This window comes from Danio rerio, chromosome 10, assembly GCF_052040795.2.
Source record: "Danio rerio strain M-AB ecotype USA chromosome 10, GRCz13ab, whole genome shotgun sequence".
In the NCBI taxonomy this organism is placed as follows: Eukaryota; Metazoa; Chordata; class Actinopteri; order Cypriniformes; family Danionidae; genus Danio; species Danio rerio.
The window spans coordinates 5,457,691-5,482,279 of NC_141030.1; the positions used below are offsets into that span (position 1 = coordinate 5,457,691).

Genomic DNA, 24,589 nt, shown 5'->3' on the forward strand with positions numbered 1-24,589 from the left:
ACTAAGTATGTTACAACATATTACCAATAGCTTAAAGTTAATGTTAAGTATAAATAAAATAACAATTAATATGCTTAAAGTTGTTCCAAAATAACACATTTAATATCCGCTTAGTGTAGTATTATCAAAATATGATAATTACGTCAAAAAATACAGCTTAAGTACACTTTCTTTTCACCTGGGAAGAGCTGAAGATCACACCGGTGCCACTCCTGTCAGCTATGATGGCTACTTCCAACAGGATAATGCGCCATGTTATAAAGCACGAATCATCTCAGACTGGTTTCTTGAACATGACGACGAGTTCACTGTTCTCAAATGGCCTCCACAGTCATCAGAACTCAATCCAATAGAGCACTTTTGGGATGTGATGGATCGGGAGATTCGCATCACGGATGTACAGCCAACAAATCTGCAGCAACTCTGATCTCTAAGTAAAATTTGCAGTAGGACTTTGTTGAGTCTGTGCCATGGCAGTTCTAAAGGCAAAAGAGGGTCCAACCCGATACTAGTAAGGTGTACCTAATAAAGTGGCCGGTGAGTGTATGTTTACGTCTTTTAAAACAAAACACTCTGGAAGAACTGAACTAAAGTACTGGGTTTAAACTTTACAGTACAGGTAGATAACAAAAATTTATTATTTTTATTTTAAATCTAACACCACTGAGGCATCTGGAAACGTGAAAAATGAATCACATGGCTATAGAAGTTGTATTACCCAATACCGACACACAGGCGGCGCTGTTTCTCCGTTTTTCACTCTGACCCGCCGGGCGCACAGTGGGAGTGTTCCGCCTCATTCAAGGGGTTTCCTCCTTCTCTCGAGCACTGCTGTCATTTACAAGCAGAAAAGACACAAAGAAAGACCTCTGGTGTGCGTGTGAAGTGTACCGCATGCTGTCTGTGTACGTGCGCCGGTTTTCTGTTCACTCTGCCGGAGGATCGACTCATCTGATGTTCGGCGCAGGTGGATCATTTACCGCATTGATCATCAGCCAAGCCTCGAAAATCAGCATCAGCACCGGGCGGTAAGACGAGCTTCTTCATGCTGTCATTCATATCAGTTCATCAGCACACAGAAATCAACTTCACATTCAGCAATATAGCAGACAATCTTAATGAAACATCCTTATTGGGATGATTAGCTTGGCTATTATTGAAAAATCGTTGTAAATATGACGTTAGTTAACTGCTGTCATAAGTAATGGAACGGTATATATAATATAATCTCATAATTTGGGTCCTTTTTATTATCTTATACAGTACAAAATGATATAGCACGACGTCATTGTAACTCCATGTTACCGTATCCATAGGTTACCTGTTTTATGGTATAGTAGGCTGTATAGGCGTTCACCGGGAACATTGTGATCTTTGCTGTCACTGACACACTGCCTTGCTGTACGGAAATGCTGTACAAACTGTTGAATACAGTACATTTCGGTTAACGTTAGTCGTTTTATTCTGTTTTGACCTCCCTCAAAAGCAAAACATTAGTCATTTATTGTTATGATAATGTCTGTACTGGACTGCAGACGCCCATATGAATTCATAAAACAGTAATTCCAAGTCTTTATTCGCATTTGACGAACGTGGTTCATGATAAATTATACTTGTTTCCTAATATTATGTATTAATGCGCCAGTTGCTATGCAACCATAAACTACAGTATTTGAATTGGCGGGAAAATGTTTGGGCTATTATCTGTGCTATTTTTTACTGTAAATAATTGTATTATTTATTGAACATTGGTTTATTTATGTTTTATACAATGTGTAATACATCCAGGGTGTGAATTACAGGGGGGTTTGGGGCATACCTGTCAACATTGGGATGTGGTGTGAAAATAAGGGATATGCCCACCATAATAAGGGGTACCCCCCACCCCAACGGTGGCTCAGTGGTTAGCAGTCCCGTTCGAGTCCCGGCTTGGCCGGTTGGCATTTCTTTATGGAGTTTGCATGTTCTCCATTTGAGTGGGTGTCTTCCGGGTGCTCCGGTTTCCTTCACAGTCCAAGGACATGCGGTACTGGTGAACTGGATGAACTAAATTGACGATAATGTGTAAATGTGACAGTGTATGGGTTGCAGCTATAAGGGCTTCTGCTGCATAAAACATATACATATCCTGTACTGCATAAGTTGGCAGTTCATTCCACTGTGGTGATCTCTTATAAATAAAAGATTAAGTTGAAGGAAAATGAATGAATGAACGCTTTGGGTGTGAATGTATGCAGTTAACATTGTTTCAGTATCGTCAAGTTATGTTTACCACAGACCTCATTTCACTCGTAAGTGTAAAATTGCGTTAGAAATTCCCACAGGAAAATCCAAAGGAGACCAGTGGTGAATTAGTGGTAGTCTTCCTGGTTTTGGCGTACTCTATTGTCCTCTGAAAGAAAGAACTGATTCTGAAAAAGACTGAAACAAGTCATCAGTAATTTCAGTCTTACTTCCTGAAGTCTATGCCTCAGTCTATGGCCTTCATAGGTTGTCTACTTTGACTTTCAAGCTGAAGGAAAGAGTTTGGTTTGTGTTGTCAGACTGTTAAAAGGGTTAGTTCATCCAAAAAAGTCAATTCTGCTATCAATTTCTCACTCCTGTGTTGTGGCAATTATTTATTCACCTTCTAAAAACACGATTGAAGATATTTTAGATGAAATCTGAGAGCTCTTTGGTCCTTAATTGACAGCTTCGTTGTCGAAACATCCGTTTATTTATTCATACATTCATTTTCTTGTCGGCTTAGTCCCTTTATTAATCCAGGGTTGCCACAGCGGAATGAACCGCCATCTAATCCTGCAAGTTTTTACGCAGCGGATGCCCTTCCAGCCGCAACCCATCTCAGGGAAACATCCACACACACATTCACACACACACTCATAGACTACGGACAATTTAGCCTACCCAATTCACCTGTACCGGATGTCTTTGGACTGTGGGGGAAACCGGAGCACGCAAACGCAGGGAGAACATACAAACTCCACACAGAAACACCAACTGAGCCGAGGCTCGACCCAGCGACCTTCTTGCTGTGAGGAGACAGCACTACCTACTGCGCCACTGCTTCGCCCACATCCGTTTAAGTTACTTTAAGTGAAGTCTATTCATAAACTAATTTCGAGACGATCACTTGCTTATGATTTATCACGGCCGGTCCCGTATTTGCTAATCACTATCTTCCAATCACATGAGCCCTAAGCTACTATAAATAACCACAGTTTTCAGCTCATTTTATCTTCGTTTGGAAGAAACCCCCCTCCTCCCCTATTCTCCTCCTTTACCTCTGATTGGGCAGCACAGCGTCCCAGTGGTTAGCACTGCGAGCCCCACAGCAAGAACACTGGCCGGTGGGTGTTTCTGTGAGGAGTTTGTATGTTCTCCCCGTGTCCGCGTAGGTTTTCCCCGGGTTCTCCGGTTTCCTCCCACCATCCAAAGACATTCAATACATATAACAAGCATTTGTCTAACCCCTCTGTTCCCTTAACTACCGCAGTCGGGGAGTTCTGAGATCCACCGAGCTCAGGCTCCCCTCTCGCTCTGCCAACGGGAGAAAGCCCCGGGCTTGAGGATCCCTTGAGCTCGGGGCTCTCTTCCGGGACAGCATGCCAAACAAGCTTTTATAAATCATCAGCTAAGTGTGAACTCTTGAAATATTTTGAGAAAGTTATTGGTACTTTGAATTAGGGCTGGGTGATAAAAGCGCTATCGATATTTGTTAACCCAAACAAACGGGGAGAGCATGCAAACTCCATACATAAACATCAACTGACCCAGCTGAGGCTTGAACCAGCGACCCTTTTGCTGTGAGGCGAACATGCTACCCACTTCACCACCGTGCAGCCCTCACTTCAAACTTGTTACACCTAAAATAATTAAGTTCCACAAACTATCCCTTTAATCTATTACTTAAAACTGTAAGAAATTAAGTTGAAAACACCTAATCCATTTAGGTGTTACAAGCTGATGTCATTTTCCCAGAGACGGCTGGAAGGGCATCCGCTGTGTGAAAAAACGTGCTGGATAAGTTGGCGGTTCATTCCGCTGTGGCGACCCCAGATAAATAAAGGGACTAAGCCGACAAGACAATGAATGAATGAAGCTGAAGTCGTTTGTTTCAGTTTTAATGACATCACTTACAGTCCTGTAGTCCACTATTGTTGTTTTCAGCATACCTGAACACATAATACACATGAGCATAACCTCACCATATGTGACGATAATATATATATTTTCGCATAAATTTAAATATAACTTAGCCTGCCATGAGAGTTTTTTTGCACACTGCAGATGAAGATGTAGGTCAGGCTGTGTGTGTGTGAGTGGGTGTGTGTTGCAGGTTGCAGAACAGTGAGAGGTGTTTAAAATCGAAATCTCGCTGCTTCCTGATCTCCACCAGAGCTGTGCGACTGCAGTGCGTTTGCATATTCAAACTGTGGGAATGTATGAGAGATACTTTGACTTCGTAAAATTCGGAAAAGCTTAAAAGTTCAAGACCCCCTGGAGTACTTTTTTTGAGATGTTAACAGATTTGTGTGTGTTGAGCATCAGTTAAGACGACGTTAGCACCTGTCAGCTTTATTTTGTGGGGAAAACTGCATAATTTTGAGCTTCTGTCAGCTGATTTCAGCTTCAAAATAAAAATTATTAAAAAATTACTTGGGGCGGGATCAAAATCGGCGACTTAGTGCAAAACTGCAAGTAAAGTGATGACACGTCGGTTTCTCATTATTATTCATAGCAAAGTTTTCTTATCCCATGAGAAGAGCCGGCTTCTTAATTATTCATGAGAGCACATGCTTTCTGAAGGGAAGGCAGACCTGCCGAGCTATGAGACCCAATGACTGGGTGCGACCGCGCATGGGTTGTTGCATGTTTTTTCTTGCGATGCTGTCCGGGTGATGATACAGCAAAGCTGTTGGTTTGCAGCAAGCATTTTTGCCGGGAGAGCTGTACGAGAATTGTAGAAGGGTGGACTTTGTCATTTATCAGTTGAGTTTGTTACCATTCAGGCACAATGTCTATATCTGTACTGCTTTGTTCGCACTTGTTATAAAATCCTCCAGATAACCTGCAGGGCTAATGATTGAAATAGACAGGGCAAGAGACTGCGTTGCTATCCACTGTGTCTCCATTAGTAATGGATCGTTCATAAACGATTCGTTCATTTTAAACGAATGTTCAATATGACTCAGGAACTACGAGTCCTCTCAGGGAGTGATTCGTTCATCTGCGCGTGCGCAGACTGCGCACATTTGTGCAGGTGGTATCGTTAATTTCAAGTCTTCATCACATTGGCAGAAGCCAATCATATGCGTTTAGAGCCAGAAAAAAAGAATTGATCCGATTACCCCTCGAGTCCTCTATCGGGTCTGGGTCACTCATTCATCACGGGCCAATCATTCGCGTTTAGAGCCGGAAAAAGTATTGATCCTAAGGGTGTCACGATCCTCCAAATCCTCGATTCGATTACATTTTCGATTCTAAAAGCACGATTCGATTTTCGATTATGAATAATTAATTAATGACCAATTAATTTTTTTTTAGCCTACTGTTTAAACTACCTGACCTGCGTGGTCTTTGTTTTACCCATAAACAAATCATACAGTAAATGAATAAAGGCAAGATACACACATAATTACCACCTGTCAATCACTTTTTCTGCGGGACTCGTGAATAGGCAGTGATCTGTGTTGTTATAATGGCGTCGGTAAAAAAGACGCGCAACCAACAGGAACCAGCCAACAGTATCTGAGGTGTTCGCTAAAATGACTAAGTACAAGTGAGTGAAAGATTGAAGCAGTCCTCTGACTGCCTGGACCTGCTGTCTCAAGCTCATATGGCTGTGTGCGTCTGTGTCTGTGTGGTCACGTGATGTTTCAGAGGTAGAGAGGAAGGAGAGCTGCTCAGAAATGCTACACGCCACTGTGGATGTCAAATCGTTGTCTTTCTAAAATGCCATTTAAAAACAAAGACAGTGTAAACAGGGCCTGAGTGTGTACTTTTCGCGAGCGGATTTGCAACGGGGGCGTGTGGAGGATCGCGATGCCGGTGTTGTCTATCGGACAAACCCTAATACGTACATAGCAGAGCTTGCAAAACTGTGTTTTTTGTCGACAACACGAACGTTGTCAACATAACTCACTGGAAATCCAAAATACTTACACACCGGCGACTTCATTGAAAGAGGAGAGGGTTTAAGTTCTGTCAACGGGTCTCCTGCTTCTGCAGTTTAACAAGCACTTCAACAAGCCTGTTTTTTCCCGCTTGGCAAGCCAAGCTGACGTGACATGGGGACGTGGCAGCATCGAAGATTCTATTTTTTGATTCAATAATCGAAATTGAGCATAAATTTTGATCGATTTCGATACACCCCTAATTGATCCACTCATCTCCTGAGTCCTCTATCGGGTCTGAGTCACTCGTTCCTCACGGGCCAATCATACGCGTTTAGAGCCGAAAAAAGAATTGAACTGTTCATCTTTCGACTCCTTGGGTTTGAGAGTCATTCTGTCAAGTAAACAACGAACGATTATGGCTCCTATCGGCTTAGACTGCATTGATTAAGATTATATGTGATGTCAGTGTAACGTGAATGAACCCCTGACATTTGAAGACATGAAGAGGTGAGCTGAGCAAAGAGACAACAATGCCTTCATAGACAAAAGAGCCGGTAAGCATTGAATCATTATTTTCTCCTTTTTATATTCTATTTATGACTTATTTGTCGTGTGATCAACCTTTTGGGCTAGTTGTAGATGTGTTTGGAAGCAATTAGTAACATTTTAATCATATTTTGGCAAATTGAACCAAATTAACGAAATGACTCGAAAAAAGATTTGTTCATCTTGATGAACGAGACTCAAAGATCCGAGTCAGTAAAATGATCCGAACTTCCCATCACTAGTCTGCATTCAGACCCAGGGATCGAGGAGGAGATAAGTCCTCTTCATTTATAACGTTTATATAAACACGATGTGAAGTTTATTCATAAACTAATTTCGAGAGGATCACGTGAAAATGATTGAACACGGCTGGTTCTGCATTAGCATGTATGATCCACCAATCAGGCCAGGGTTTTTCACTACAGTCATCTTCAATTTGAAGAATCCCCCTTCCACCCCTACTTCTCCACCTTCCCCTTCATAGGGCAGCACGGTGGCCCAGTGGTTAGCAGTGTTGCCTCAAAGCAAGAACGTCACCGGTTCTAGTCCTTTAACAGGCCGTGGTCGTTTTTGTGCATAGTTTGCATGTTCTTCCCGTGCTCGCGTGGGTTTTCCCCGGGTCCTCCGGTTTCCTTCCACATTCCAAACACATGCACAACAAGTGAATTGATCAATCTAAATTTTGCACTACAGTCAATCTCTCATCCAGCACCATATCTCTTCATAGCAATCAATTTTTAGTCATCAGCTCTTATTAAGGGGGGAGTTGTCGAGATCTACCTGAGCTTGATGCTGCGTTTACACCAGAAGCGGAACGCGCGTCAAGCGCAAGTGATTTACATGTTAAGTCAATGCAAACACGCGAATAGACATCCTGCGGCGTGATACGCGCGAATGATGCGAATTGCGCAAATGGCGCGGTGCGAATGGCGCAATACACGCGAATGGCGTGACGCGAATTGAGCATTTTGCACGTTTGACACGCTTTACGCGGGTTTCCCACGAATCACTCGAGTTAGAAAATCAGAACTTCAGCGGACATTCGCGCCGCGTAAACCAATCAGGAGCTTGCTCTTGTGGGGGCATGATTGTGACGAATCCTCCAGCAGACACCGACAAGAAGTTCATCAAACTGGGCTGGGCTTAGTCAGAAGCACCGCTGAAAGCCTTCGTCAGCCAGGTTTCGATCTGGAGGAGTTTATGAGCTTAAACAGCTGGATGCACCTCTGAAAGCATGTAGTGGACTCAGACACGGCCCTAAACGTATCGACACTGTTTATCAGCCTTCATAAAACACATAAAACACTGTTATTTTCTTCATAAAATCCTTGTTAGCCATTTAGCTACGAAGCTAGAGTCACCGGGCAGACAGTAGACCTGTCAATCACGCGAATCCGCGCCTGTACTGAAGTAAATTTGATGCGCGAATGAAGCGGGTTTGACGCGCGAATGAAGCGGGGTTTGACGCGCGAATTAGCGAGTAACCTCAAATTTTCACGCGGCAATTTACGGGTGAATAGCGCGATTTATCCACGCGATCCACGTTTGGTGTGAACACAGCATAACGCTCCCCTCTCGCCCTGCAAACTGGAGGGAGCCCAGGGCTCAAGTGCCTTTTGAGCTCAGGGCTCTCTCCCGGGACAGCATGCCAAACTTGCTTAAAACACTTATCAACAGCTAAGTGTGAATGTGAACTCTTGAATATCTTTATAATGATAGAACAAATTGTGGTTGTGTGTAAATAAAATCACGAATGACAATTAAAGCAGGACATTAAATTACTTACTGGGGGTGTATTTGGTGCTCTCCAGAAATGTATATAGGGCTACAATTTCAGAATGAGCCTGGGTTGCTTACATAGCATACCTTGAAATGTTGTGACTGACTAATCATAATCGAGTATTCCAGAGAAACATGTCATAAATTGCAACAATGCAGCGCACTGTAAGTGTTTAGATGAAGGTCGCTTCTTCCTTTCTGCTCAGTCGTGATGTGAGTGACTGCTGACTTCGCTACTTTCTGAGCTGCGTGTCTCACATGTCACACCGCAGGGCAAATGTGATTTCTGGCGCACTGTGACCAAAGGAACCATCACAAAACTCTTTCACTGGCTTCATATTCTGATCTGATCTGACAACATGCACTTTATAGGGACAACGAGCAAAGAATGTAAATGTGTCTGAAACTGTTACTCTCAATTGATTGCTTGGCAGAGTAATCTACAGAAGATTAAAAAGCTTCAGGCCAGACTAGGAGTGTGTCCAGCCAAAAATGAAACTCTGTTTTTAATTTATTGTTCCTCAGGGCATCCAAGACGTAGTCAGATTTCTTAATAAACATTTTTAGCTTAAACCGTGGTTTTCTTTGATTCATAAAGCATAAGCCAATAACCATGAGTACTTTGAGAGTCAAAATACATGTACAGGTAAAACAAAATTAATACCTGTAAAATTAAAAATAAGTTTTGAACAACAACATTTTACGTGTTTAAGCCTGGTTTATACTTCTGCATCCGGCGTAATCCACGGTGCATGTAACTCGCGTAGCTGTGCATTTATACTTCTGCGCGCTGTCTCTGTTGGTCTGGATTAACACTTCCGAAACGCTAGTTGGCAGTGAGGTGTAAATGTTCTTCTGTGTCGAATTTCTTCGCTGCTGTTTTGCTTTTCCTGAACACTTCCGGGATGTACAAGTGGCTCAAACTCGCTCATTTTGAGTCAGGAACCGGCGGACGTGCAACAACTTTAACTATGAGGTAAACACAAAACAAAACTTTCCATCCGGAGCTCCTTCACGGGACTCCACACTGGTAAACAATCGCTCCATCAGGCTCGCACCATTCACGTGGCTCTCGGTCCCACCCAGACTCGTCAGCGCTACCAAGCCGACCAATCACAGAGCTTGCGCTACGCGTCGTTGCGATGTGTAGTTACATTTTTTGAGAGGTGCACGTCAGCGACGCCGATGGCCACGGCAAAGGGCTATGCGTCAGCGCCGTAGCATACGCCGGCGTTTGACGCAGAAGTATAAATCAGCCTTTTAGGCAGTAATAGTACTTTTACTTGAGTATGATACTCTTTCCACCACTGCTTCGAACACCTAAAAAAGTATTTTTTTTATTACTATAAGTTATGTTAAATTCAGTGAAAACTAATTAATCCATGCAGTTGTAACACGTTAAAGTAAAATGTTTTTATGTTTTACAGCGATAGCAAACATAGCGTTTATTCATCAACATCAGAACTTTAATTCGATTAATAAATGCGCTTATGAATGACTCTGGTATTTAAAGGGTCACGAAACACCAAAACTCATTTTATGAGATGGTGACAGTCATATACGTGTTCCACGCTGCTATAAACACTATTAGGACACAGGTATTTCACAAAAAAGTGAAAATTGGTTGTTTTTGCGTTATTACGAGCAAATTCGTTCTTCCAGTTTGAAAAGAAATTTTGAAGCTGCATCACGGCGATTAGATTCTTGTGTATATTCCAGCGAGTAGACTGGATGTCTGTATCGGTGAGTGCAAAGTGACGTCTTTGAGCTTTCAGCTTTAATTCATGAGAAAGACTAGGTCCGAACCAATCAGCGCGCTCTATTGTGAATGAGGTGGAACTTCAATAGTATGCATGATAGCTTTAAAGAAGTCGCAATGTTCAGATGGCAGAGAGACGCCATGTTGTGTCGCCAGCCGTGATTAAAACAAGTGGAAGAGTAGGAATTGTTTGAAGACATGGGTCGTCAGTGTTGCGTTTATAAATTTGCTGCAATGAAGGTTTTGGGCTCTGTTTTAATGGTCTAGGCACAAAATCTGAAGCGCAGGGCGCAAAAGCATTAAGGGCGTGTCCGAATCCACTTTTGCTATTTAAAGAACGGATAAATCTGCTCTGCACCGCGGCGCATGGTCTAACAGGGTTGAGCTTATTCTCTTAATGAGTTATAGGTGTGTTTTGAGAATAAACTAATCAGAGTCTCATCTATATATTTTCTTTTAGAGCCAGTTGCGTCGCGCCATGGCGCATTTGCTATTTACATGGCGAACTTTGTAAGTGTAAAATTGGAGCGCTTCACTAGCGAGAAAACAGTTAAACAGACCATCTGCAGTGCGCGGATAAAGAATAAGCCTTCTCCAATTGGCCTTTATTTAACTTTCTCTCTTTCGTGGATGAGGAATCATGTTGGACGCACTTACTAAGGACATCCATAAGCCTACATATGTAATTTTGTTTGTTAAACACAAAGTTTAATTTAAAAACTATTTCTATATTCAGTTCTAATTTCCAGCAAACGAATAAATTAACAATAATAACGAAGTTGGAGTTATATCCAAAGCCACGTCTTGTGCCCCATATGGTCCAAAGCCTGACTGGTGGACTAACCTAAGCTTGTTTCTAATAAAACAAATATAAATATGGATATATTAAATAATACCAATAATAAAAGCAAGTTGTCGTGAATAAACTGAATTCTTCAGCAGTCTGTTTATAAATGAAGCTCTATTGGTCGTAAAGCTTTCTCTTTTTCAGCTCCACAATTAATGCTCTATCAAGAGAAATAATCAAACCTTGTTTTAAGAAATTCTTAACTCTGGACATGAGCATGTTTTCAATTATTTTGATTTGATCTTTTTTTAATGCTTCCTGCTGGACTTGTGTATATTTAATAATTTTTCATTTTTTAATATTGCTTATTTCTTGCTATAAACTATGTTTATATTTTTGTAGCACTTTAGGTCAAGGAAAATAAATGGAAAATAAAATAATCAATAAATAAATAAAATGAAATACTGTATATTGGTGAAGTCAGAATTATTAGCCTCCCTTTGCATTTTTTTATTCTTATATTTTATTTCCCAAATGATGTTTAACAGGGCAAGGAAATTTTTACAGTATGTCTGATAATATTTTTTTCTTTTGGAGGAAGTCTTATTTGTTTTATTTCGACTAAAATAAAATAATTTTTCAATTTTTAAAAAAAAACATTTTAAGATCAAAATTATTAGATTTTTTTTTGATAGTCTACAGAACAAACCATCGTTATACAATAACTTGCCTAATTACCCTAACCTGCCTAGTTAACCTAATTAACCTAGTTAAGCCTTTAAATGTCACTTTAAACTGTATAGAAGTGCCTTGAAAAATATCTAGTCAAGTATTATTTACTGTCATCATGACAAAGATAAAATAAATCAGTTATTAGAGATGAGTTATTAAAACTATTATGTTTAGAAATGTGTTTAAAAAAAAATCTTCTCTCCGTTAAACAGAAATTGAGGAAAAAATAAACAAGGGGGCTAATAATTCTGACCTCAACTGTATGCAAGGTTCATTATAGTGAATCTTAACTGACTGATTATTTATATAATCAGCTATGAAGTATCCTGTTGAACTATCTATGCTGTAAACAATTCAATTGTTCTTATTTAATATTAGCTTATTTCTATTTACATTTATTTGATGAAATATTTAATGGACACTTCACAGTAGTTTCTTGAGGGAAAACTTTTAGACGACACTGTAAAAAATGCTGGGATCCACACAATCGATTTGTGTTGTGACAACAAGGAGGAATTAAGTTCACTTTTTAGTTTACAAATTGAAGTGGATTGAACATAAAAAAATCAAGAATTGTGTTGTTTCAGCTCATTTTAAATAAGATGGTTGAACAAGCAGCAAACATCATTTTGTTTGAGTGAATAACACAATAAAACACAAAAAAAGAAGTGTATTTTTGTCTTTAAAAGTCTTAAGTGTATATTTGGACTAGTCCAAATATCTAAAAATTCTTAAATCAGGAAGCATTTTCTTGACTAGTGAAAAATCTAGCTTTATTTTCAGAAATGATCATTCAAAATTAAGTCAGTTTTTCCATAGAAAAGCTAAATTATCTGCCAGTGGGGTATGTAAAATAATCTTGTTTTCATTTTGAAAATTTTAAAGAAACACATTTTACAGTGTAACAACCAAAATGTACAAAACAAAATACACCCTGGCAATAAAAACAGGACCAAAAAAGTACCTTGCTTGCAAATGTATATACAGTTGAAGTCAGAATTATTAGCCCCCTTCGATTTTTTTCTTCTTTTTAAAATATTTTCCAAATGATGTTTAACAGAGCAATGACATTTTCACACTATGTCTGATAATATTTTTTCTTCTGAAGAAAGCCTTATTTGTTTTATTTCGGCTAGAATAAAAGCAGTTTAGAATTTTTTATGAACCATTTTAGGGACAAAATTATTAGCCACTTTAAGCTATATTTTTCTCAATAATCTACAGAACAAACCATTGTTATACAATAACTTGCCTAATTACCCTAACCTGCCTAGTTAACTTAATTAACCTAGTTAAGCCTTTAAATGTCTCTTTAAGCTGTATAGTAGTGTCTTCAAAAATGTCTAGTGAAATATTATTTACAGACGTCATGGTAAAGATAAAATGAATCGGTTATTACAAATGAGTTATTAAAACTTATGTTTAGAAATGTGTTGAAAAAATCTTCTCTCGGTTAAACAGAAATTGGGGAAAAAATAAACAAGCGGTCTAATAATTTAGGGGACTAATAATTATGACTTCAACTGTATGTGAAAGCACCCCTATGAATCTGTCTAGCTGTAGATTGATCTCTTCAGTCATCAGAGATTTATGAGTTACAGCAAGAGATAAGCTTTCAGATATGGTTTTATGCACGTTTGTGTGTGCGTCTGCAGCATGTGGAGCTCTCATACATCTTGAACGTTTTTAAGTTGTTGCATCTGTTATTTTTTGGATCTCGATTGTACTTGCAGGATTTAGTTGACAAATGCCAACAGCTTGATTTTAATCCGCAGACAAATCCTGGAGGCATTTTAGTGAACTCGAGATCAGTTCGCAATTAGTGATTGAGTTGGTGGGCTGAAAGCTACTTAAGCTGTACCTTTAAGATTCGTACATCAGCGCACACAAACATCGACAGGGTCAATCCACTTTAGACGCATCAGAACTGTCCGCTGTAAAAAATGCACACAATTCATTCGTGTTGTCCTAACACAAACGGATTACCTTAACTGAAGTGGAACAAACATAAAGCAATTAAGTTGTCTCAAACAAATCTCAATAATTATGTTGTTTCAGCTCATTTTAATTAAGTAGTTTGAACAAGTTAGTTCAATTCTTTGAAATGAATCAACTCAAATGATTCACTCATTAATTTGAAATTATTACAACAGTTATTTTATAAACTCATTTGTGATCATTAAAGTAGCATCAGAAAAAAATGAAGCATACAGCGTACATTTGTTTTGTTGTTGATTGGTGTAGTTTTATATTTCTATACATATTTATAGGGAATTTTTATTTTATTTTACTTTAAACAGCTACATACAAACTGCTAACAAAGAAAGATACAACATTTTTTCAGGAAAAAAAACTACAATGTATTAAAAAAAACTTATTGTCTTATTATTATTGTTGTTTTTTGTTGTTAAATCAAATGAAAATGTAAGCTTAGGTCAATCAAAATGACCATAATATTAAGTTAAACTTTGTATAACTAAAACATTAGTTGAAACCTGATTAAGTTATTGAAATAAGTAAAATAAAAATACAATGCTGTACCTCTGGAAATGATCATAATTACAATAACTTAAGGGCAACACGATAGAAGGAATATTTTCCATACTAAAAGCAGTTTTTGTCCTAACCAACACCTGACATTTATATTTTAGAAACGGCTTCTGTTTCTTGCAGCTTAACAACAGGATAAACGGACATCGATCCCCTCGGGTGCACCTCATGTGCTATATTCAGTGTTAAATGCTAATAATGGGAGTTTGAATGCCATTGTACATGACGTTTATTGCCATACTACTGAAAGCATTCATTCATTCATTTTCTTGTCGACTTAGTCCCTTTACTAATCCGGGGTCGCCATTCGGGCTGCTCGATTATGGGAAAAATCATAATCACGATTATTTTAGTCATAATTGTAATTACGATTATTCAAAACGATTATCAGTTGAAGTCAAAATTATTCGTCCTCCTGTGAATTTATTCCCAAGTTATATTTAACAGAGGGTTTTTTTTTACAGTATTTCCTATAATATTTTTTTCTTCTGGAGAAAGGCTTATTTGTTTTATTTCAGCTAGAATAAAAGCAGGTTTGAATATTTTGAAACCTATTTTAATAGCTCAATATTATTAGCCCCTTTAAGCAATATATATGTTTGATTGTCTGCAGAAGAAACTACTGTTAAACAATGACTTGTCTATTTACCCTAATTAAGCTTTTGAATGTCACTTTAAGCTGAATACTAGTATCTTGAAAAAAATCTAGTAAAATATAATGTACTGTCATCATAGCAAAGATAAAAGAAATCAGTTATTAGAAATGAGTTATTAAATCTGTCATGTTTAAACTGTGCTTTAAGCATCTTCACTGTATTTTTGATTTAATTATTGATAAATAAAAGCAGCAAGAATAACATGCGCTGTAACTTTAAGAATAGTGCGGCTCTGATATGGTTTCTCTTTGACGTGTCTTTTGATTCACAATTTGTTTGTTTATTACACAAATGAGGGTTACTATGAATAATCACTAAACACCGCGCTCTGACACAAATCTGCATGTATTTCACCATTAAAGCGCTCACATTAAGATCGCGTTAGATGTGTGTGTGCTCTGCTGTCTGAGGCTAAGCGCGGCGCGCGCAGACACACACACGCACTACCTGTACGAGGCTAAGCACGGCGCGCACACACACACAAAAGCAAGTGCTCTTTTGCGCTTTTAAAAATATGAATGATGCACTTCCCGTGCTACAAAAGTTACATTACAGCACATGCTTTTAGTCATTTTCATGTGGAACTTTGCTTTGCAGAGGTAAAGAGTTTTCACACGTGTACAACTGAAAGGGGGCGGTATGTGATGGAATAATCGTTTATCTCGATTAATGGTTTTTCATAATCGTTAAAAGCCAAAATCGAAATCGAAATCGGATTTTCGCTTAGTTGCACAGCCCTAGTCGCCATAGCGGAATGAACCGCCAACTTATCCAGCAAGTTTGTGAGGCGACAGCACTACCTACTGCACCACTGCCTCGCCCCTGCTGAAAGCAGCAGCAAATAATTCACCTCAGCTTCATAAAAACAAATTTAGACCTGTGACTCAGTGCAAGCCAACACATATCAGTGATACAGCATGTACAGTTAGTAATGTTAAAGAGGTTTAATACGTATTAGTTAGATAATAAACTTTACCGTTTTGTTGGAGTGCAGTGAGTGCACTATTCTGTGCTTCTGAATGGCTGTTTACTTATTTACGTTTGTAATATTTATAGTAGTTGCTACATATTAACAACCTCATGTTGAGCTCTGAATCTGCCTCTCATTTCAGAGTCTGCTGCAGTCCACCGGGAGTCACATTTCGGTCGTGAACAAACACTTTGAGAGCCTTCCTGACGTAATGGTTTTCCACCAAGGCAGCCCTGGTCGTTGAAATATAATGGGCTAAACTGGCAGTGCGCAGGTTAAAAGAACCAAAACAAAGACATCGGTTCCAGCACGTAATGCACATTTTCAAAGCAGAATAACTGACTTCAGCATTGTTTTTCAGCTAAACAAGAATGTTCACTTAGCATGTTTCTTAAATATCCGCAAACCTATGATGGTATTTTTATGCTTTAGAAAAGTCAAAAACTAATAATATTGACCTTAAAATGGTCTCTAAATAATTTAAAACTTCTTTTATTCTAGCTGAAATAAAACAAATAAGACTTTCCCTAGAAGAAAAAATATTTTAGGAAATATTGTGAAATATTCCTTGCTCATCATTTGGGAAATGGCTAATAATTCTGACTTCAACTGTACATTAACTAACAGCCTTATTATAAACCATGACCCTTGTTTCTGTGCTCTAGATTCTAAAAGATCAGCTTAGTTTGACTGTTTTGCAACCTGGCTCTTCATCATATGATCCAAGAGCAAATCGAATAATCTTTATTTGGTGCTAAGCGCACAGAAATCTGGTCAAGCGCTCATTATACGAGAGCTCGCACCATTGTTATTCGGGACAAAAACAAGAGTGTATGCTGGGATTGTTTTAATACCAAGACTGTGAAATCGCATTTTCCGCTCAAACCATTGCATTTTCCTACGAGTGTGTTACGGCACGGTGTTAAACTGTGTGTTTGTAGACCACGCTGGAGAATGCTCAGGAACGTCTCTAATCTAATCTAGCCTCCATATGTTTCTCTTTAAGAGATCCTCCCGTGCTTAAGACCTTTGGGCTGTGAGATGGTCAGAAATTCCTCTTGTAATTGTACCTTGGCACTTGTCCCTGAGAGTTTTTGTGGCATTGCAGGCTTTAATTCATGTTTGGCCTTTGCGGAGCAACCAAACATATTTTTGGTTTATAAGGTTATAGAGTATCTCCCAGGGCCTGAATTGATGAAAATGATGAATAATGTCAAATATTTGGTGGGTTTTAGTCTTAAGGATCACTTTTAGTAACCATAATATGCCCCATCTACATTTTTTGCATCTTTTTATCCCCCCAAAAAATAATCATATGCATCTGACAGCAATTTTCAGCCTGAAATGAACATTAGTGAAAGGCTTATTTTTGCTTGATTCCTTGCACAATACTTTGTTATAGTGATATAGTGCATATATGTTAATGCATATAAGGTGTATTGGTTAATGCATACGAGTAAAGCTTATTTATAAACTAATTTCGAGAGGAGTACGCGCTTGTGATTGATAGCAGCTGATCCTCGTTAGCTAACGCACGATCCACCAATAAGACGATTCCTAAATCATTATAAATTACCAAAGCATCTTACCTTAGCCATCTTTGTCTTGAAGAATCCCTCCTTCCACCCCTAGTCCTCCCCTTTTTTTATTAGGGCAGCACGGAGGTCCAATGATTAGCATCATTGCCTCACAGCAAGAACGTCACTGTCTCAGACCTTACCTGGCCAGGTTGGCGTTTCTGTACAGAGTTTGCATGTTCTCCCAGTGTTTGCGTAGGTTTTCCCCGGGCACTCCGGTTTACTCCCACAGGTTAAAACATGTAACATAAATAAAATGACAAATTATTTGTCATTATAGGCAAGCAATGGATTCAATTCATAATCAAGCAGGGGAGTTCCCGAGACCTACCTAAGCTCAGACTCCACTCTCGCCCTGCAACAAGAGGGAGCCCCGAGCTTGAGGAACTCACGAACTCAGGGCTCTCTCCCGGGACAGCCTGCTACGCTTTATAATTAATCATTGGCAAGGGTGAACTCTTGAAAGTGTATTTGTTAGTGCATATTGGCTCTTATCTGGTATTAGATAGATCAGAATTAGTCCAGGGAGACTTTTGACAACTTCAGCCATATACTAAAATCACACACACACACACACACACACACACACACACACACACACACACACACACACACACACACACACAGATATAATAATGTGTGTGTGCAACAAGGTTATTATTGTTGACGAAAAATTAAAACTACAATTGAAAAAAAACATTTTTGTTTTCATTTTTACAACTGTTGGACTAAAGTATGGACAGTTCCAACTGTTGGGTTAGGATATAGACATTCCCAACCCTTGCTTTAAAATATGGGCAATCCCATAGGGCAATCCTAAAACTGGACTAATTATAACCAGCTCATGTTGAACTCTGAATCTGCGTCTCATTTCAGAGTCTGATACAGTCCACCAGGAGTCGCATTTCGGTAGTGAACACATTTTTTGAGAGCCTTCCTGACTGAACGAATGAAATACGAGGTTGTCCACCAAGGCTGCCCTGGGTGTTGAAATATAATTGGCTAAAATGGCAGTGCGCTGGTTAAAAGAACCAAAACAAAGACAGACGTCCTGGCACGTAACGCACATTTTCAAAGCAGTATAACTAACGTTAGTATTGTTTTTTGGATAAGCTAAAATGTTCACTTAGCATGTTTCTTAAATATCTGCACACATATGATGGTATTTTTATGCTTTAGAAAAGACCAAAACTAATAATATTGACCTTAAAATAGTTTATGAAAAAATTTAAAACTTCTTTTATTCAAGCCAAAATAAAACAAATAAGACTTGTGTGTGCAACAAGGTTATTATAGTAACCGAAAAAATGAAAACTACAGTTGAAAAAAAAAAAACATTTTCGTTTTCATTTTCACAACTGTTAGACTAAAATATGGACAGTTCTGACTGTTGGGTTAAGATATAGACAGTCCCAACCCTTGCTTTAAAATAGGGGCAATCCCATATTTGGTTTAAAACTGGACTACTAACTGGACTACTAACCACCTCATGTTGAGCTCTGAATCTGCGTCTTATTTCAGAGTCTGCTACAATCCACCAGGAGTCGCATTTCGGTCGTGAACACTTACTTTGAGAGCCTTCCTGACTTAATGAATGAAATACAAGGTTGTCCACCAAGGCAGCCCTGGGTGTTGAAATATACTTGGCTAAAGCGGCAGTGCACGGGTTAAAAGAACCAAAAACAAAGACATCGGTTCCGGCATGTAAAGCACATTTCCAAAGCAGAATAACTGACTTCAGAAATGTTTTTCAGATAAACAAGAATGTTCACTTAGCATGTTTCTTAAATATTTGCAAACATATGATGGTATTTTTATGCTTTAGAGGAGTCTGAAACTAATAATATTGACCTTAAAATAGATTCTAAAAATTAAAAAAAATATTTTATTGTAGCCAAAATAAAACAAATAAGACTTGTGTGTGCAACAAGGTTATTATAGTTAAAGAAAACAAAAGAAAAAATTATCAATTGAAAAAAAAAACATTTTCGTTTTAATTTTCACAACTGTTGGACTAAAATATGGACAGTTCCAACTGTTGGGTTAAGATATGGACATTCCCATCCCTTGCTTTAAAATATGGGCAATCCCAACTACATTGAATCCCAACTGTTGGGTTAAAATATGGACAGTTCCAAGTGTTGGTTTAAAACTGGACAATCTCAGCTGTTGGGCTAAAAAATGTAATTTAAATATAATGAAAAAATAATTTACCTACAGTCCATATTTTACCCAACTTTGGGTTAAAAAAAATTAGCATTTTTAGAGTGTATTCATTTATTATTATTATTATTATTATTATTATTATTATTATTATTATTATTATTATTATTATTATGCATTAGTAATTTACAAATGCAGCAAAAACAGACAACAAACAAAACTTCCAAAGATAATTTAAATAAAAAAATAAATAAAAAAATGGAGGACATCCACAAGATGCCAAAAACAGATTCATAATAGCCTACAATAGACAGAGCTTTTACATTTTTACAGCTTTGAGAGACTTCATTAACAGAATAAGTTCGTTGACAAATACCTTGTATAAAGGAGGAGACTTTGAAAGTCTACATTTTTGGATGAAGAATTTACCATTTAAAATAATAAAATTAGCAAAAGTGTTCATGTGTTTATCACCATTTTCAAAATAACAAATCATTTCTTTTGCATTCAGTGTGATCAACATATTTTTAGCAGGATAATCAGAAAAACAGTCTTTCCAAAATAATTGCACACTCAATCAAACAAATAAGTGACAAGGATTTCTCTGTTTTTACAAAATGAACATTCTTTCTCAATATCTGAACATTTGGAAAGTAACATGTTGGTCGGGTATATTTTATGTAAAATGTTTAAATTAAGTTCTCTTACTTTATTTGAAATGCAAAATTTGTATGGTAGCAGCCATGCTTTTCTCCAATTAACCTCCCATAATAACAAATTCCCTCTTGGACTAAATATTTGTATCAATAAATATGTCTTTTTAGGGTCACATCTTTTGTTTGGACTAGAAGTCTTTGGTAAATGATGTTGCTTTGATTCAAATTTCAGTCAAAGTTCACCAGAGTTAGTTTGGAACCAGATCTAGACCAATCTACTCACTGAACCACATCGTCTCAGTAATTGCGCAAGAGTTAAATATAAATGAATCAAAACTGTGAACTCACTTTAATAAGTAAGTACCAGGGTCTTTGGCACTTTGTAGAGTGTCTGAAACCCTTTCATTGCCAATCAGCGTGCATCCTGTTTTCTGTGGCTTTGCGACTTTCGAGCATGTGATGCATGTGTTGGCTGTGCTCTTTATACAGTAAAATTGTGTTACATTTTAGATTAAGGCTGTCACAGCTATGCCTGCCTTTCCCCCAGCTTTGGAAGCTAACCAAAGATATTACTAATTATTTTAAACTCAGATTAATTTCCTTCTTTGAATCAAAAATAATAACCTAATACATTAATAACAGAAGTTTTAGGCATAATTCCTACAAAACATCGCCCTAGGGTATAATGGTTGTGAGGAATTTGAGATATTTCTTCATAGGCCAAAAGTGGCGTGTCTGGCAAAGACAGTAATGGCTTTATTAAGCAACCGTTCAATAGTCAATAGTATCTGGGCCACTGCCTTAAGGAGAGATGAGACACTGATGTTGCCTTTGCCAGCTGGCGGTAACGGCGGTATAAGGCAGGCTTTGTTACTTTTTTCTTTGCAAAGGGAAATTAACCCTCCGCCATTGGTACCATGCAAACGTATCCTGCTAGACTTGGTGACATTTGTGGTAAAACACATCCTTTCATGCACCCTGCAAGGTGTCGCAATGCTGCATCACACATCTGAGTTTCCTGACGGCCGTGATCTGCTTAAAACAGCATAGAATAACATTGAATTGTGGTGTTGTTTCTAGTCCAAATATCTACAATTTCTTAAACCAATAAGCATTTTCAAGACAAACAGTTTTCTAGACTAGATTTTCACAAGCACTAATTCAAATTTAAGTTTTAAAAAAACTAAAAAAGCCCCTATTTTGCATTAAAAATTTAATGAACGCGATATGTGAACAGCCTCGTACAGATTTAACCTGAGAGATACAGTACAAGCACTGATCTGTAATAGATACGTGATTACAAGCCGCGCGGTGCCATTACAACTTATAACACACAATTAAACACATATTTTGCAAATTACACAAAACGTGGCAACAATTTTAATGACACTTACATGTTATGATCCAGAGGAAGAAAAAACTGGTCTATATGAACTGTAAAAATTACTGACAAAGTCCCATAGTCTCTGCTGCTGCTTTAATAGCAAACGGCCAACGAATCTGGCATTGCAGCTTAGGTTAATGTATCAATCATTAGAAAATTGACAGAAACAAACACAGCACATGGTTTTCTATACTGTGGTATTGTTGTGTAAATGAACTTTAACCCTTTATTCCCAGCAGCCGAATCTTCATCTGTCAGTGATCATCATCCTCACGTCATGATCTGTCCTGTGATCTCCTGCGCGTCCGCTAGTGTGTGAAGGGAAATCGCGTGCACATTTTAACAGAACTGAAAGTACAAATATTTTGAGGGACCGTATCGACGTCGATTCGATCAATGCAAAGATCTGAAACCAACTCGATTCATTAATTTGACTCTGAGTCAAATATTTCGCTAAAGAATTAATAGTTTTAAACATTTCCGGCCGCTAGCTCTCTGCACCTCTCACATGATCGCCCATTGAAGTTAAGCAGGGCTGCGCACGGTCAGTACCTGGATGGGAGACCACTTGGGAAAGCTAGGTTGCTGCCGGAAGTGGTGTTAGTGAGGCCAGCAGGGGGGTACTGGCCTCACTGTGTGGTCTGTGTAAGTCCTAATGCCCCAGTATAGTGCTGGGCACACTATACTGCTCAGTGAGCGCCGTATTTCGGATGAGACGTTATACGGAGGTCCCGACTCTCCATGGTCATTAAAAATCCCAGGATGTCCTTCGAAAAAGAGTGGGAGTTTAACCCCAGCATCCTGGTCAAATCTGCACACTGGCCTCTGACTATCATGGCCTCCTAACCTTCCCCACATCATAACTGGCTTCATCACTCTGTCTGCTCTCCACCAATTAGCTGGTGTGTGGTCTGATGCAGGTGGATGCTGCACACTGGTGGTGGATGAGGAGATTCCCCCCCATTGTGTAAAGGGCTTTGAGGGCCCAGAAAAGCGCTATATAAATGTAAGGAATTATTACTATTATTACTATTAATTAATTAATTATTATGCTGCACTTTTAGATTTAAACCTCAGCTTGATGTTTTCATTCACTTAGAGCTGTGTTACACACGGCATGGAAGCTCATTTTCAAAAAAAAAACATAATATGGGCTCTTTAAAACAAACAAAATAATCTGCCAATGTGTGTGTGAAATTTGATCATTTCCAAAAATTGGGAAAATCCTCATGCAAACATTCATGACTGGAAACCATATATTTTTCTTATTGAGATAAGAAACCACATGTTTGTGTGAAAGGTTTCCTAAAAGGTAAAGTAGACGAGCTAATGATTTTTCAGAGGCTTGTGATTATATGGTCTTGTGATCCAGATCACAAAAGGAGGACTTGTCTTCTGGATACTAAGGAAAAAGCGTGATATCATCAGAATGTGCCCCTGACACGGGGGGAAAGAAACATTTGTAAATATTTCATCAGCTTTATTTTGAGAGTTGGGCCTATAAATGGTGTCAGATGGTGGCTGAACAAACTCAAGGATTACCAAATTCATTTAGAGTTGACATAAATAAACCAGTTAAATCAGGTTTTGTTGGTAGCATGACTCTGATCATCAACTTTCTCTGCTAACTAGCTTTGATGAAGACGTCAGCAGACGTCAGCAACAACCTGCCAATCGAATGCCTCGAAACATAGCGATAGGTTGTATCTGAAGTCACCCCCTTATACCCTCATTCACTATTCTCTACACTAGTCCACTAAAGTAGTCCACTTAATGGAGTGAAAACAAATAAGTTAATGCATTGATTGCACCAAGTGTTGATGTTTTGTTTGTACTTTGTGGGTTGAATTAAAAAAGTGAAGTTCATTTATAAACTAAGTTTGAGAGGATCACGTGCTTATGATTACTTGTATAGCCGGCCCTGCATTGAATTTATGATTCACCAATCAGACGATTCCTAAGCCACTATAAATACCCTATGACAGCCATCTTCGTTTTGAAGAATCCCCCCTTCCACTCCTACTCATCCTCCTTTCCTATATGGGTGGCACGTTGGCCCAGTGGTTAGCACTGTTGCCTCACAGCAAGAACGTAACTGGTTCTAGCCTTTAACCAGCTGACATTTCTGTGCTGAGTTTACACGTTCTCCCCGTGCTCCCAGGGTTTCCCCTGGGTTCCCCGGTTTCCTCCCACTGTCCAAAAACATGCAACTTAAGTTGATTGACTAATCCAAATGGGCACCGTAGACATGTTCGTAGTTATCTCTTAAGAGCGATCACTATCTGTTCATTAGCTTATAAATATAGTACATTAGTTTATAAATATGGCAATTTTACAAAATTAGTGAATGAGACCCAGTGTTCTGATCAATTGACCTGTATAGCCCCTTTCACACAGTGATACCGGTAAATATCTGGAAAATTTCCGGAACGACTTTACCGGTATATTCAAAAAAGCGCTGTTCACACAGGCGAGGACGTTACGGAAATTTTCCGGAAAAGAGCATTCACACATCCATTCCAAAATACCGGTAAATTCTGACATCATTCACCACAAATGAGCTTTAAACGGCTGCGCTTGTATTTGTAAACATTTGACTAAATTACAAACTCTGTGGATGATCAGTATTGTGAACAACTTTCGCAGGATCACTTTCGCATGTCGAGATGTTCATTATATGTGCGTGTGCAGGCGCTCACAGGCTGTTTCACAGGCACACGCAAATCTTGAAGGTAAACAAACAACGGCTTATCATAAGCATCTCATCGATGATTATTTACACAGTTGCCATTAAGAAGAACATATAAACGTGATCTGACTAACTTCTAGCAGCTAAAAGTGTCTGGAAAAATATTCAAAGGTTTTTATTCTCACAAACCGCGCGGACGTAAATGCGTCTGACTGTTGTGAT

At 38.6% G+C, this 24,589-nt stretch overlaps 1 protein-coding gene across 2 annotated transcripts in view; it reads left to right on the forward strand.

Moving 5' to 3' along the window:
- Positions 1–836: 836 nt before the first annotated feature.
- The window catches only part of cdc42se2 (CDC42 small effector 2), a 62,524-nt gene continuing 38,771 nt past the window's right edge, over positions 837–24,589 (forward strand). Inside the window, exons 1-2 of one of the 2 annotated variants that reach the window (NM_001159835.3) lie at positions 843–1,028; positions 16,041–16,209. The gene's annotated coding sequence lies outside the window, so the exon portion shown is untranslated. Of the gene's footprint in view, positions 1,029–16,040; positions 16,210–24,589 lie in introns of both variants that reach the window. The other variant, XM_087269798.1, reaches the window with a different exon arrangement.